The sequence below is a fragment of the Anser cygnoides genome, chromosome 18 (genome assembly GCF_040182565.1).
Source record: "Anser cygnoides isolate HZ-2024a breed goose chromosome 18, Taihu_goose_T2T_genome, whole genome shotgun sequence".
Taxonomy (NCBI): domain Eukaryota; kingdom Metazoa; phylum Chordata; class Aves; order Anseriformes; family Anatidae; genus Anser; species Anser cygnoides.
In genome coordinates this window covers 4,023,766-4,035,426 of record NC_089890.1, presented here as the reverse complement: position 1 = coordinate 4,035,426, position 11,661 = coordinate 4,023,766, and the positions used below count along the sequence as shown (strand labels likewise).

Below are 11,661 nucleotides of genomic sequence, written 5' to 3'. Positions count from 1 at the left end.
ACCTCTAAGAGCAGCTCATGCCAACACCGAACTACCCTTTCTGTAAAGAAATTCTTCCTGATATCCAATCTAAACCTCCCATGGTGTAATTTGAGGCTGTTGCCTTGTGTCCTGTCACTAGGATTTCTGGCACTGCAGCCAGCTGTGCAGAAGTGTGCTTTCCTGGAGCTCAAAATTTTGTTTTTTCTTGTTGCATGTGTTAAGATAGAGGGTTCACATTTAAGGGAGAACAGGAGAGACCACAGAATTAGACATGTGGCCACTTCCTAATGCCTTCTGCTCTGCAAACGTGTTTCAGACCGGAGAGGCTGAGGAGAGATTTGCCAGCCAGGAGTACCTCATGGCACAATGCATTTGTCCAGTATTTCTGGGTGCCAGCAGCATCCAAGCGGTAGGCACAGGGCACGCGCAGCTGGTGAGGCAGTTCTTGTCGATCACCCATACGTACAAGGGCAGCAAGTTTCACTCCTGTGAAAGAAAGTTTCACTCCAGGATTTCCCACCCTTCATCTGGATCAGAGCTCTGTCAAGGGGCAAAAGAGATTGGGCCAACTACAGGTAAATGAACTCTGATTTGAAAACTGTCTTACTGAGTTAAATCGCATTGGAACTGAGGTAATAGCTCTTGCTGGGAGACAAGAGCTATTAGATTGTGCTCAGTGCTAGGCTAACACGGTTATGTACTTTCCTGCAAGCCTGGAGCACGGCCAGAGCAAACTTAGGCTCTACTCACTAGAGACTGTATGGCTATCCTTTAGAATAGAAGGGATAAAACTCAATTCTTTCCCCTTATCTTTAACAGTTAGGGACTGCTTTTTGTGCCCTGAAGAATGATATCTTCTCACCTTTAAAATGCTGCAAATTCTTTTTCTATATTTATATATATATATTTATTATTTTTTTTAATGTGAAATGCTAGATATGGAGAGTCTGTGGGGATTGGGGGCATTTGGCGTTTGTCCAACTGGATTAAAAGCCTTCACTTTATTTCATCTGCACCTTCACAAATTCTGCAGCCTGAGAACAGAAGCCCTGAAAACATGTTAGGAGATCACTGCAATAAATAGTTGTTGCTGTTGATTCATAACTAAAAGATGTTTAAGCCATTTATGTGCTGGCCTGTACCCTAACATGGGTTAGGCTGGATGCAGCATAACTTTCATCATGCTCTTTTCTGGCATTTTGACTTTGTCTGCACAGAATTATTAAGGAATCTGTTGAGATATGTAAGTATGAGATACTCTGCTTTAAAAAAGCTAAACCATGTTCTACCTGGAGGAGATTAGCATACTTGAAGGAAGGGAGTCTGAGATGCAGAAATGAGGAAGATAAACTGTGAGGCTGTATGTGCAGAATAGGTTATGGCTGTGTGGGACCGGGGTATGGTGCTTCACCAGAAGCTTCCTATAGTGAAATGGATTTGGATCCCCAGAAAAACTGGCAATGTGAGCCGGGGAACCTGTAGATACACTAACTTCTGGGGCCGTTCCTGCCAACGTCATGAATAGTCACGCAATAGCCCTTATGGGCGTCCCCTCTTTTCCCAACTGAGAGTGGCTTTGTGTAGCTCCTTTGGAGTGGGAAAGGCTAGTGATTTATTCTGTTCAGACTGATTCGAGGATCCCCGAGTTCCAGTGCTAAATGAGATTGTTATTGGGGAAGATGCTGTCATTTAACTGTAGAATATTTTAAGTTTACTTTACTGTAAACATGGAAAAAAATAGTTTGGGAACTAGATTGGTTAAAACAAAAAAACTAAAACTGGTGTGAAATTGGAAAGAGGTGATGGCAAGAACGGTAAGGGATTTCATTTGTTTAAGATACTCAGCTGGTGATTTCTGCTTGGGTAAGTTTTCGTATTTCATCCATATAAATAAGAACATTTCCTTTAACTTTAGAAAGGCGATGTCTGCAATAAATTGGTGCCCTGTCTCACAGAAAAAACAAATTCATTTTCATCATATGTAGGTGTTAATTCCTGTCACTAATTCAGCATTCTTAATGAGTTTTTGATCTTCATTTTGGGAACAAAACCAGTTCGAGAGATGTATTTTAAATGGAGATAATATCAGGAAGGATATTCAGCCAGCTAGGAAACTATAGCAGTGACAGAACATAGACAATTTATTTTCCAAAGTAGTATAATTGTAGACCAAAATAGGGGAAAAACTTGTGCTGACTTCCATGAATTGTTTTACCTGAAAAAGAGAATTGAAACGTTTTCCAAGCTTGAATGTCGTGCTGATTTAGATCAGGTGTCTTTTGAAATGTAAGCTAGTACATGAAATTAATTTTTTAACTTTAACATTGTGGCTTCTTTTTGGCATTTTGTTTCACCAAGAAGACAGAGCAGATAACTCCCCTAGCCAGCCAGTCAGATTTCCTTCCCTTGCCATCTCACCTTGCACAGTTTTGGTTTGATTTTCAACCCCGTGTCTCCTTCGATTGTACTGTTATGCACAGACGTCACTTCCTTCTCACAGGACTTCAATTTTGACAATGACGACTGCTACAGAAGGAGGAGAAAGTGCTAATTTTATGGCAGAAAGTGCTAATTTTATGGCAGAATTGCCTGCCTGTCAGTATAGGACTGAAGGACTTGTTCATTTCCGCATTGATTGACATTTGGGTGGGTTGGGAAAGTAGTTTTGCAGTGAGTTGGGACTACAGAAGTGATAAAAATGAGCGTACTTACAGAGCTACTGTTGGACACAACAATTATAGCAGCCCTGAACTGGGGAGTTGATGGGTTCTGGGTGTGTATTGTATGGTTTGCTTTTGCTCACGAAATAACTTAAACATCACCTGTAAATCAAAAATATGCTACCTCTGGTAGAGATAGTAACAGTAGTTATATTTTGACCGTACCTTTAATACCAATGGTCATCTACCTTCATTAATTTCTCTTCAGAAAACGAACTACTTTTCATCTAATGATCCTTGGGCATTTTCTCAATGCTGCCCTTTTTACGTGAAAAATGAGTTGGGGACTCCATTTTTGGGAGGTAACTTAAAATGAATTGCTTTCTATTCTTTCATTTTTGACTATTGCTAGGGGTCAGTAATAGCTGGACTAATGCCTCTTCTAAGCTGATGTTTCCTAAAATAGATAGGAGATTTTTCCAAGCACATGTATTTGTTTTAAAAAGTTACTTGTAATTATGGCTGCTAAATTTCTACTTCCTTCTGCAGCAGCTTGGACAAGCTTGAAGACATTTAAAACTCTGAGAAACTAGAGTTGATTTAAACCTTCTTAAATGCACCAAGGACCTGTGCTGTTGCCATTAGGAGGAATAAAAGCTTAATTTTTATTTTTTAAAAAGGCAATTTGTATAGTAATGTGGTTGTTTCTTACAGGGACTATATGCTAACTAATATGCAATTACTTCTGGCAGCAGTAGTATTACTGTAGTAATGCTAGCTCTTCTCATATGTTAATGGTTTTACGATTACTGAAATGATATTTTAAAGCCCAAATGTATCCAGTGGAGTTGGATATATTTAGGCAAAGTTTTCAGATTCTCTACAGGAAAGAATGAGGTGTATAAGTGAAAACGTAGTCCTTTGAGATATTACTCAGAAGGAGCGCTTTCTGTCTGTTACATGTTAATCTTTATTATCACTAGCTTTCCACCCTTCATATTAAGAATTTCCTTGGAGAAAAGACTGCACAATCCAAATCATTGTAATACGACATGAACAGAATAAAAGGCAGGAGCTATAGAGGCTTACCGTGCTCAGTAATAGAGCTTTCTCCTGGTTTGTTTCAATTAACGCTAGGTGGAAGTTTTATTGTATTTTGATTATATTTTATGTTGTCAGTTATATCCAGGAAGGTGCAAATTGTTTCTGACTTCTAAGGAGCATAAGAACAGAGGTGTTAAAGCCGTGGGGGACTGACATGCTACCAAGAATATCTTTTTATTCAGGTATGGGATGAGTTTATTTTGCCTACAGATACTCCAGGGGGTAATGTTGAAACTGCTGTCCTCTGTGTTAGCACCACAGTGTAGTGGTTTGGGGTCATTACTGATCTCTCAAAACATGGATCTGCAGCAAAATTTCCTATGTCGTGCTGCCCCTTGGCAGTCCTTTTTGCAGCACCACTGCAGACATAGGTATGCCATTAACAGAGTTGTTCAGTTTCAGAGTTTCTCATTGATTTTTTTTTTGAGATATATGAAACATATTTCTGCATCTGCCAGGGAATCATTGTTCAGCTATGTTTCACGTTTAAAGGCATGTCTAGATGAAATAGTAAGCTTCATACACACAGTACCTCCTTTGCAGAGCTTTTAAAAAGTGCTTGTATTCAATTAAAAGTGGCTTGCTTCCCTTTTTAATACTCTGTGGGTTTAGTTCCTACTTCAGTAATTGCTTTATTAAACATTTTGAACAGACTGGCTTTATACATCCTTTTGAATGACTTTTTTCCTCTGCCTTTCTGTGGCAAAGAGGTACACTGGATTAAAGCCTGGCTTTGTACAGCATGGCAGCATCTCCTGCGCGCTGCCTGTACGCTTTGATTGCTGTCGTATCAGGCTGTGACTTGCAGCTGTGTGTAACCTACAGCTGGGTGCTGTGCAGCACCACTGCAACCTTTTTCTGGGAACTGGGCTTGTCAAAGATGTTTTGTGTATGCGTGCACTTAACCCTTTTGAAGGACATCTCTTGACAGAACAAATCTGATTTTCATGCAAGAGAACAGGTGCCTCAGCCTCTTCAGAGGGAATCTTCAAGCAGCAGGCTTTTTAGCTCAGGGGCAGGGCATGGTTCCAGGAGGAGAGGATGCTACATGGGGTCACCTAAGGATTGGTGTCCTCCAGGCGGTGGGGAACAGCATCTCCCTCGTGGAAGTGTGAAGTCCCCAGCAAGCAGGGAAATGTAATTCTGACTGAGGAACACACACAGCTCTCCCTGCCTGCCCTGGGACTCGGTCATTGCTTCCCAGAATAGGGATGGTTCCTGTAATAAAGGCTTAAAAGAAGGGAATTACTGTTTTTTTTTTTTTTTTTTGGGGGGGGGGTGGGATGGGGATGGATACACAATTGTCTGAAGAATTAAAAGCTTTCAGAGGAAAGTGGTGGGAGGTCTTGAAAAACTAAGTTGAGCAAGGTACCAGTAAACAATAGCACTGGAAACTCTTGTGCTTGCAGGGGAATGCATCAGCTGAGATATTCCAGCAAGCCTTATCTTGTCCGTCTCTGCTATAATTATCTGTCTTGGAGGCTCACAGTACTAAGGCATGATGACTACAGATGTTATCTGCTGCATGATGGAAAAACAAGCACTTTGAAAAACCAAACAAACATGGTGGTTACAGTAATCCTCTTTCCCCACAGCGGTTTGCAAATCATGCAAACATAAACAAATTCTATAGAATTTGGAGCAAGCGTAATCTGTTCCCATTCAAAGAGAGCTGGATTGTTGCTTTTCACAGCTTTAGCTTATGAAATCTGTAATGTAATTATAGTGTAGAAATAGCAAGAATGGAAGGAATTTAGCTTAATGTGCAATGAGTTCTCGAAAGGGAGATAAGTACAGATACTGCAGGGAACTGTGCACATATTGGGCAACACGTACACTGAATGAAAATCACGTCTTGACCTGGAGAACGTGCTGCCCACCTCCTGAGTAGGCGGCACTAGAAGGGAATGCGCTGGAGTTTCGCCTTTCTCATGACTTATTTCTAGTCAGAGGTTGGTCCAAGTCAGCTCTGTTTGTGCCATCAAGGAGCCAGGAGCAGAGCTGAGCTGGGGGGTGGGGGAGGCAGGGATAGCCGTCGTCTGCTTTCCTTAATCTGGGGCTCAGGAGCACAGTTTAGTGTTGGCTGCACGTTAGGTGAGTCTTACTGATTTTAAGGTACCTGCTGACGGCCCTGCTTAGCTGTCGAACTCCGTGAGCACGTGCTCAGAGTTCCCCCTCCTGTCTGCTCTGATGCTCCAGCCAGAAGCTGGGGGAGAGAGCTGCCGCTGTACCTCGGGGGGACCTCTGCTGCTGCTGTTCTGGGAAAGGGGAATGTAGCTGCCCGCACATCCCTTTTTGTCACTACCAAGGGACGTTTTTCAGGGTCCGCAGCTGGCTAAGCAAAGGGGAGAGTCTAGGTGACACCGTGGTGGATGTTAAAGAAGGGTATTAAAAATGGCTGGTGCAAGTTAGCATGGCTGGCCTGCTGCCCAAAAGCATAGACAATTGTGGGAAGACTTAAATGTGTTTTCATGACTAGAACTGTCCATATAAAGGCGTTCTTCACAGCTCTTGTATCTTTCACAAATAAATTATGAGATAAAATGTCTTTGTATTGAAACATTTGAGTGGTGTAGTTAATAATGCTCAATTACATGTAGCAAGGACCTGAAACATCCATAAATAACGGCAACTACTGCATGGAACAAACGAGCAATTGGCCTTGTGTGTGTAGTTTACTCATGCACCTGATGATAATGCAAACGTCTGATACCATTTAATGTGAAATGCTCTCATTTCAAGTGCCGGCCCCTCTTGTCAGAACAGGATGGGCCCAGCTGGTGGAAGTGGCACTGCCCTGGGGTGGAACCTCTTGGAGTTCCCTGGAGTTCGGTGTACGCAGCCTGGCTGGTGTTCCTGACGTGGTGGGCTCGGAACCCCGTTTCTTGCTGCTGTGCAGAGGTGCTGTAGCTGACTTGGCAAATGTAGGCGAGCATATTGGGGAATTCTGGCATTAGCTGATCTGAGAATTGGACAGGAGTTTGGGGTGGGAGAGTGGGGGAAAGGTCTGGAGAGAGGGGAGAAGAGTGGAGAGAAGGAAAGTCTGTTTGGGGGTCTGAAAGTCTAAGCGTGAGGGGTGTGTGTTTTTTTTTTTTTTTTTCTCCAAATGGGCTTTATCCAAATAGGATGGAACTCCTAATTGAGGGCTGGAAAGTATTTGTTCTGCACTCAGTGTTCAAATGTTTCAAAATTGGCACCTTTGTGTGCCATATAACTGGGGAAATCAAATGTATTTACAAAACTGTAGTCTCTGCCAAACCAGGTCAGTTGTATTTATGTGCGCTGGCTGGATCTCACCTCCTCAGAGGAACCCCGTGTGTGTATTGGAATGCCATCGGCTTTGCTTTTTAATGTTGTGTGATTTGATCTGTCCTGTGTTGTTGCTGTTAGCCTTGAGGCTAATTTTTAATACGTGCTCTGCCTGTGCCAGCAATCCAGAGTGTGTCAGATGGCGCTGAGGCTGGGCAGGCGGGCACTGGGTAGAGCTCTCCACCTTGGTGCTCGCTGCTTCAGCGAGAGCAGCAGCACGAAGCCTGCCTCAAGGGCAGGTCTTTTACTGTGATGTCTAAAGCCTGCAACCTCCTCTTTGCTGCTTCTTTCCCTACAGATTCCTTAAATGTGAGCATGAAGAGACTTGCAGAGTCCTTCCCCATCCTGTGAAAGCTGCTCCACCTTGTTTACCAGGTGGAATTGGCTCCTGCCATGTGCTGGGGGAGCTCTGGGAGCATGCACTGCTTCTCACTGGGTGCTGCACAACCTCCCTGGCTGAGGGGCGTCCCACCCACGATGCAGGGTCATGCTCTCAGTCTTGCAGACACCCAGTGTTTTGTACTAGGACGAGGGAGGCATAAGAAGACCGAGAGACAGAAACAGAAGTGAAGATCTAGCATTTGTTGTTCAGGGTTTTAAGTTTCACAGGCATGAAGCTACAGCAGAGTGAGTTGTTTACATCCCTATTAATCACACTCTGGCAGTAAAACAGCTCTGTTTAAAGCTTGTCTCCGTTGTGGAGATAAGAAAACATAGAAAAGTTGTTAGAAATTAATTTTGACTGTGTATCGAATTAAATGTGTTAAAGCTCTCTGTACAGGAACTGTGTCAGAGCTGGAGTGGCTTTAATTTGCTTTTCATGTGAAACGGCGTTGAGGCATTTTCATTTTGAAATGAGAGAGTTCACTCCAGGGTTTATAGCACGCTCTGCAGAGAAGCCCATATGCAAGTTTTCAGCTGTGATGTTTGCAGGCTGTTGAGGAGTGGGTTATTCTGTAGTTGTTCATCTCTTGATGCTCTTGTTTCATTTTGAGCCTGTGCTAATGACATGCAGCATTCGGTGAGGCCTCTGGGTGGACATGTGGCCTCCTCCTTGCCTTCACCGAGATGGTGGAGGCAGGGCAGTAAGACAAGATGGCAGTGAACTATTGTGCTGGCTGTGCATTTAAAACCACCTACTCTTGGCATCTCCGCGCTAGTAAAACTGGCACATCACCTAGTAAGCAGGCAGTACGCCATCCTGACAGATGGCTGTGGAAGCAAGCAGCCAAGAGGCTATACATGAGCATCAAATGCATTTGTTGAGGGCAGGATACCCAGCCAGAAGTGTCTAAGTGGTTTTCAACCCAGAACTGCTGAGTCTATATGCATGAGAATGTCATTGATGCTTCAGCTCAGAGCTGGATTAACTGGGTAAAGGCAAAGCTGGAATTCCCAGATCACAGACACTGAGGTTCTGGGAAGTTTTAGATTAAGTTTTGCCTGCCACAGGGCATGAAAGGGAAAAGGCTATCATGCTGACCCTTACATTTCTCTCTCAAAATGCTCTGTGTAGAAGGAGCAGTGCTACATCCTCGTCTATTTCTGGTTAATTAGTTAAGGATGCTGGGTACCTCATGGGTTTCTTTATTTTTAAACATTTTTTAAACAGTATTTCTGTAGTTAGGGTCCTTTGGCAGGCTTGCATATTAATGCCAAAATACTACATGGTGGGGATAATGTCTGTGTTACAGCAGTACAGCACACTGCTGGTTGGCTTTCTCAGGGCAATGGAGTGGGACTCTGTATTTCTAAATCTAGCCCTTTGCTGACGTAGCATCACAATGCATGAAATTACTGTGCTTCATCTTGAAAATTGTTAGCTTTTCACTAAATGCTCTGATTGGAAAGCAAATGATAGGAAACTTCTTCCAGTTCTTTTTACGTAATTGAACTTGAAAGAGTACTTTGAAACCAATATAATTCTTTTAAAGAAAATTTTACGTAAAGCTCCAGTTTAGCAAATCTGAAACACAGCTGGCACCCACAGAAGTATTGTCCTTGCTCATCTGTGGGTCTGCAGCATGCACTTTCAAACTGTGTAATTACACTGATTGGCTTTATTCATAGAGTAATCAGATCAGTGTCTGGTAAAAATGATTTTTTTTCCACTTTATGACATAAGGAGATTATTTTCATTTAGTAGTTTTCAGTTTGTTGGTGCCAATATGTTAAAATAAATAAATAAATGGCTCGTGGTCATGTGGGACAGTTGGAACATAGCACGTAAATTTGTGTTCAGACAGGAAGGGGTCCCAAGGGAAGGGTTTAGCATGTATTTCCATATCTTGCAAGGGAAATAATGGTGTTTAAAACTGTCTGTTCCTCACCTAAATATTTGTGTTGCAATGATACCCAGAGGCCCTCCCTGATAGGGAAGCGGCTGCCCTGCGAAGTGTAGCCCCTGGTGCAGGGGCAGTTGGTAACTGCACACCTTGGCCAGGCTTTTCCAGCACCCCTGGGTGTTGGGGCAGCATCACTGGTGGAGTCCAAGTTTTAATCCATGCTCATTAGGCTCCTCTGACTTTCCATGTGGTGCAGGTTGAGAAACCTCATCTGTAGTTTCTGCATCATGATCATAGTTTTCCCATTTTATTATATTACAGAAAAATGAAGACTGGAAGAGCTTGTAAGTTGTTGCACTCTCTTGAATTTTCTGTTTTGAGGCAAGTTCTGATCATCCGCTCCCCTTCTTCATTTCACCTAGGAAAGAATATCTGTAACTTAAGGGACTTGACAGTGCAACAACCCCAGTAATACATATGCAAAACAGCTAAGTTTACATTTTTCTTTGTTTATTTGAATTAAAAATAAAGCAAATGGAAGTTAATATATGCGATTTACTAGAAATAAGTTGTTTTCATATCAGATAATATTGTACCCTAATTAATAATTCAGCTAAGGTCTAGTGTTGACCTGTTTTTTTTATTGCATATTGTTATGACTCCACAGCATTATGACTGAAGAGAGCTATTGTGGGTCTTCCAAAATTCAAATGATGCTATAAATCTCCTTCAAACCAGTAATGTGTTAATTAAATAAATGTATTGTGCATGCCTTTTGAACATAGACATTCATTATTTTGCTTGATGAAGTGACCTTAGCCAGAAATTGCTAATGTCCAAAGGGGTAAGCTTGTGACCTCAGAAACGTGGTTAATTTTAATTAGTCAAAGACACGCTCAGGCTCTCTGCAGCTTTGAAACATTTAAATTCAGTTTTGATGGCATTATTCTCAGGGAGCATGAAACAGATGCACATAATTCTTGTTAGCATATTACTTGAAGTTGACTTCAAACATGTGTTCGTTGTTAATTGTTAGGCTGTTTGCATCCATTGGGAATCCAGCCTGCCAATTTTTTTTTTAAATATTATTACTACTACTATTACTGTTTGTAACTCACACCTAGGAGCCTGTGTCATGTGGTGGGCCCTTTTTATGTTAAGGCCTGTTTGGAAAAGTCTTTGCTGAAACAAGTTTATAGAATAAGCCTTGGCATTTCTTGCTTGGTTTTGTCTTACAAAAGACTGACTGACTTAAAGGAGTTGCATCTTAATTTTATTTCTAGTTCCCGCTTTGATTATTTTCTTTTCTATTCTGTTTGCAAAACAAGGGTGGTGGCCATCCGAGTGTATTCTTGCAAATTCTGATGGGAGCATGATGGTGACCTGCTGAGCACAGCTGTCGGCTTTGAGGTCCTGTCTTGAGGATGGCACTTTGCCTGAATGGAGGATCTCAGATTTTGGCACTTTGTAATGGGAAGCACATCTATCGTTTAAGTAATGTTCCTTTTTTTCTTTTGTACTTAAATGTAAGATCATGAATGTTGGCCTAAATTGCAATACTAGGTAGTATTGTGTATGTTCAGGTATGTGCAAAGCTGAAAGTAACTCATTAGTAATCCTTTTTAAATTGCTACTAGGCTGGGACAAGTTTTTTTCTTTCAACAGGGAAGGACTGGAGGAAAAAAAAAAAAAAAAGTTGTGTGTATAGGAGTAGTGTCCTGTACTTAAAGCTTTATTGCAGTTCAGTGAGTTCAGTGGACCCCGATGGGCCTAAAAGGTGCAAGTGGGATCAGAACCAAGGCGTTCATGACCAGGTCACCTCCCATATATTTATGCTCCTGTTTCTCTCGGGTACTTAAGCGTCTTTACGAGGCATTTGTATCGCAACACTGATGCAAAAAGATCTATTTTAAAATTGTTTTCTTGGGTGTGGTTTCTACTGCTTTGTTTTTTTCTGCCTCTATCCTGTTAAGTCTCTTTTCCCAAACAGTAGTCTTAGAAACTGCCAAAATGTCGGGCATTGATCTGAGAGCAGCCTGCCCAGGTACTTGAACAATATTTTGCTTGCTCTGCTCTACCTTGTCAAGAACTGAAGTCAGGAGGAGTAACTTTATGATTCTCATTGCGACTAGTTAAATACTATAACTGAGAGGGGAAAAAAAGGATATTAAAATGGAAGTTGAACGGAATGTTAACCTGGAAGAGAATCTTTACTTATTAATACCTTGAGAATATTTTTTTAAATCTGAGATTAAATAGTTTTACTTCTACATCTAAAAAATAAAATTCAAGAAGAATTAGCATGTTGATATCTAACGATC

The 11,661-nt window shown here is 41.8% G+C and overlaps 1 long non-coding RNA gene across 5 annotated transcripts in view; it reads left to right on the top strand.

Moving 5' to 3' along the window:
- The window catches only part of LOC125183257 (uncharacterized), a 121,149-nt gene that overhangs the window by 38,291 nt on the left and 71,197 nt on the right, over positions 1 to 11,661 (top strand). The window lies entirely within an intron of this gene.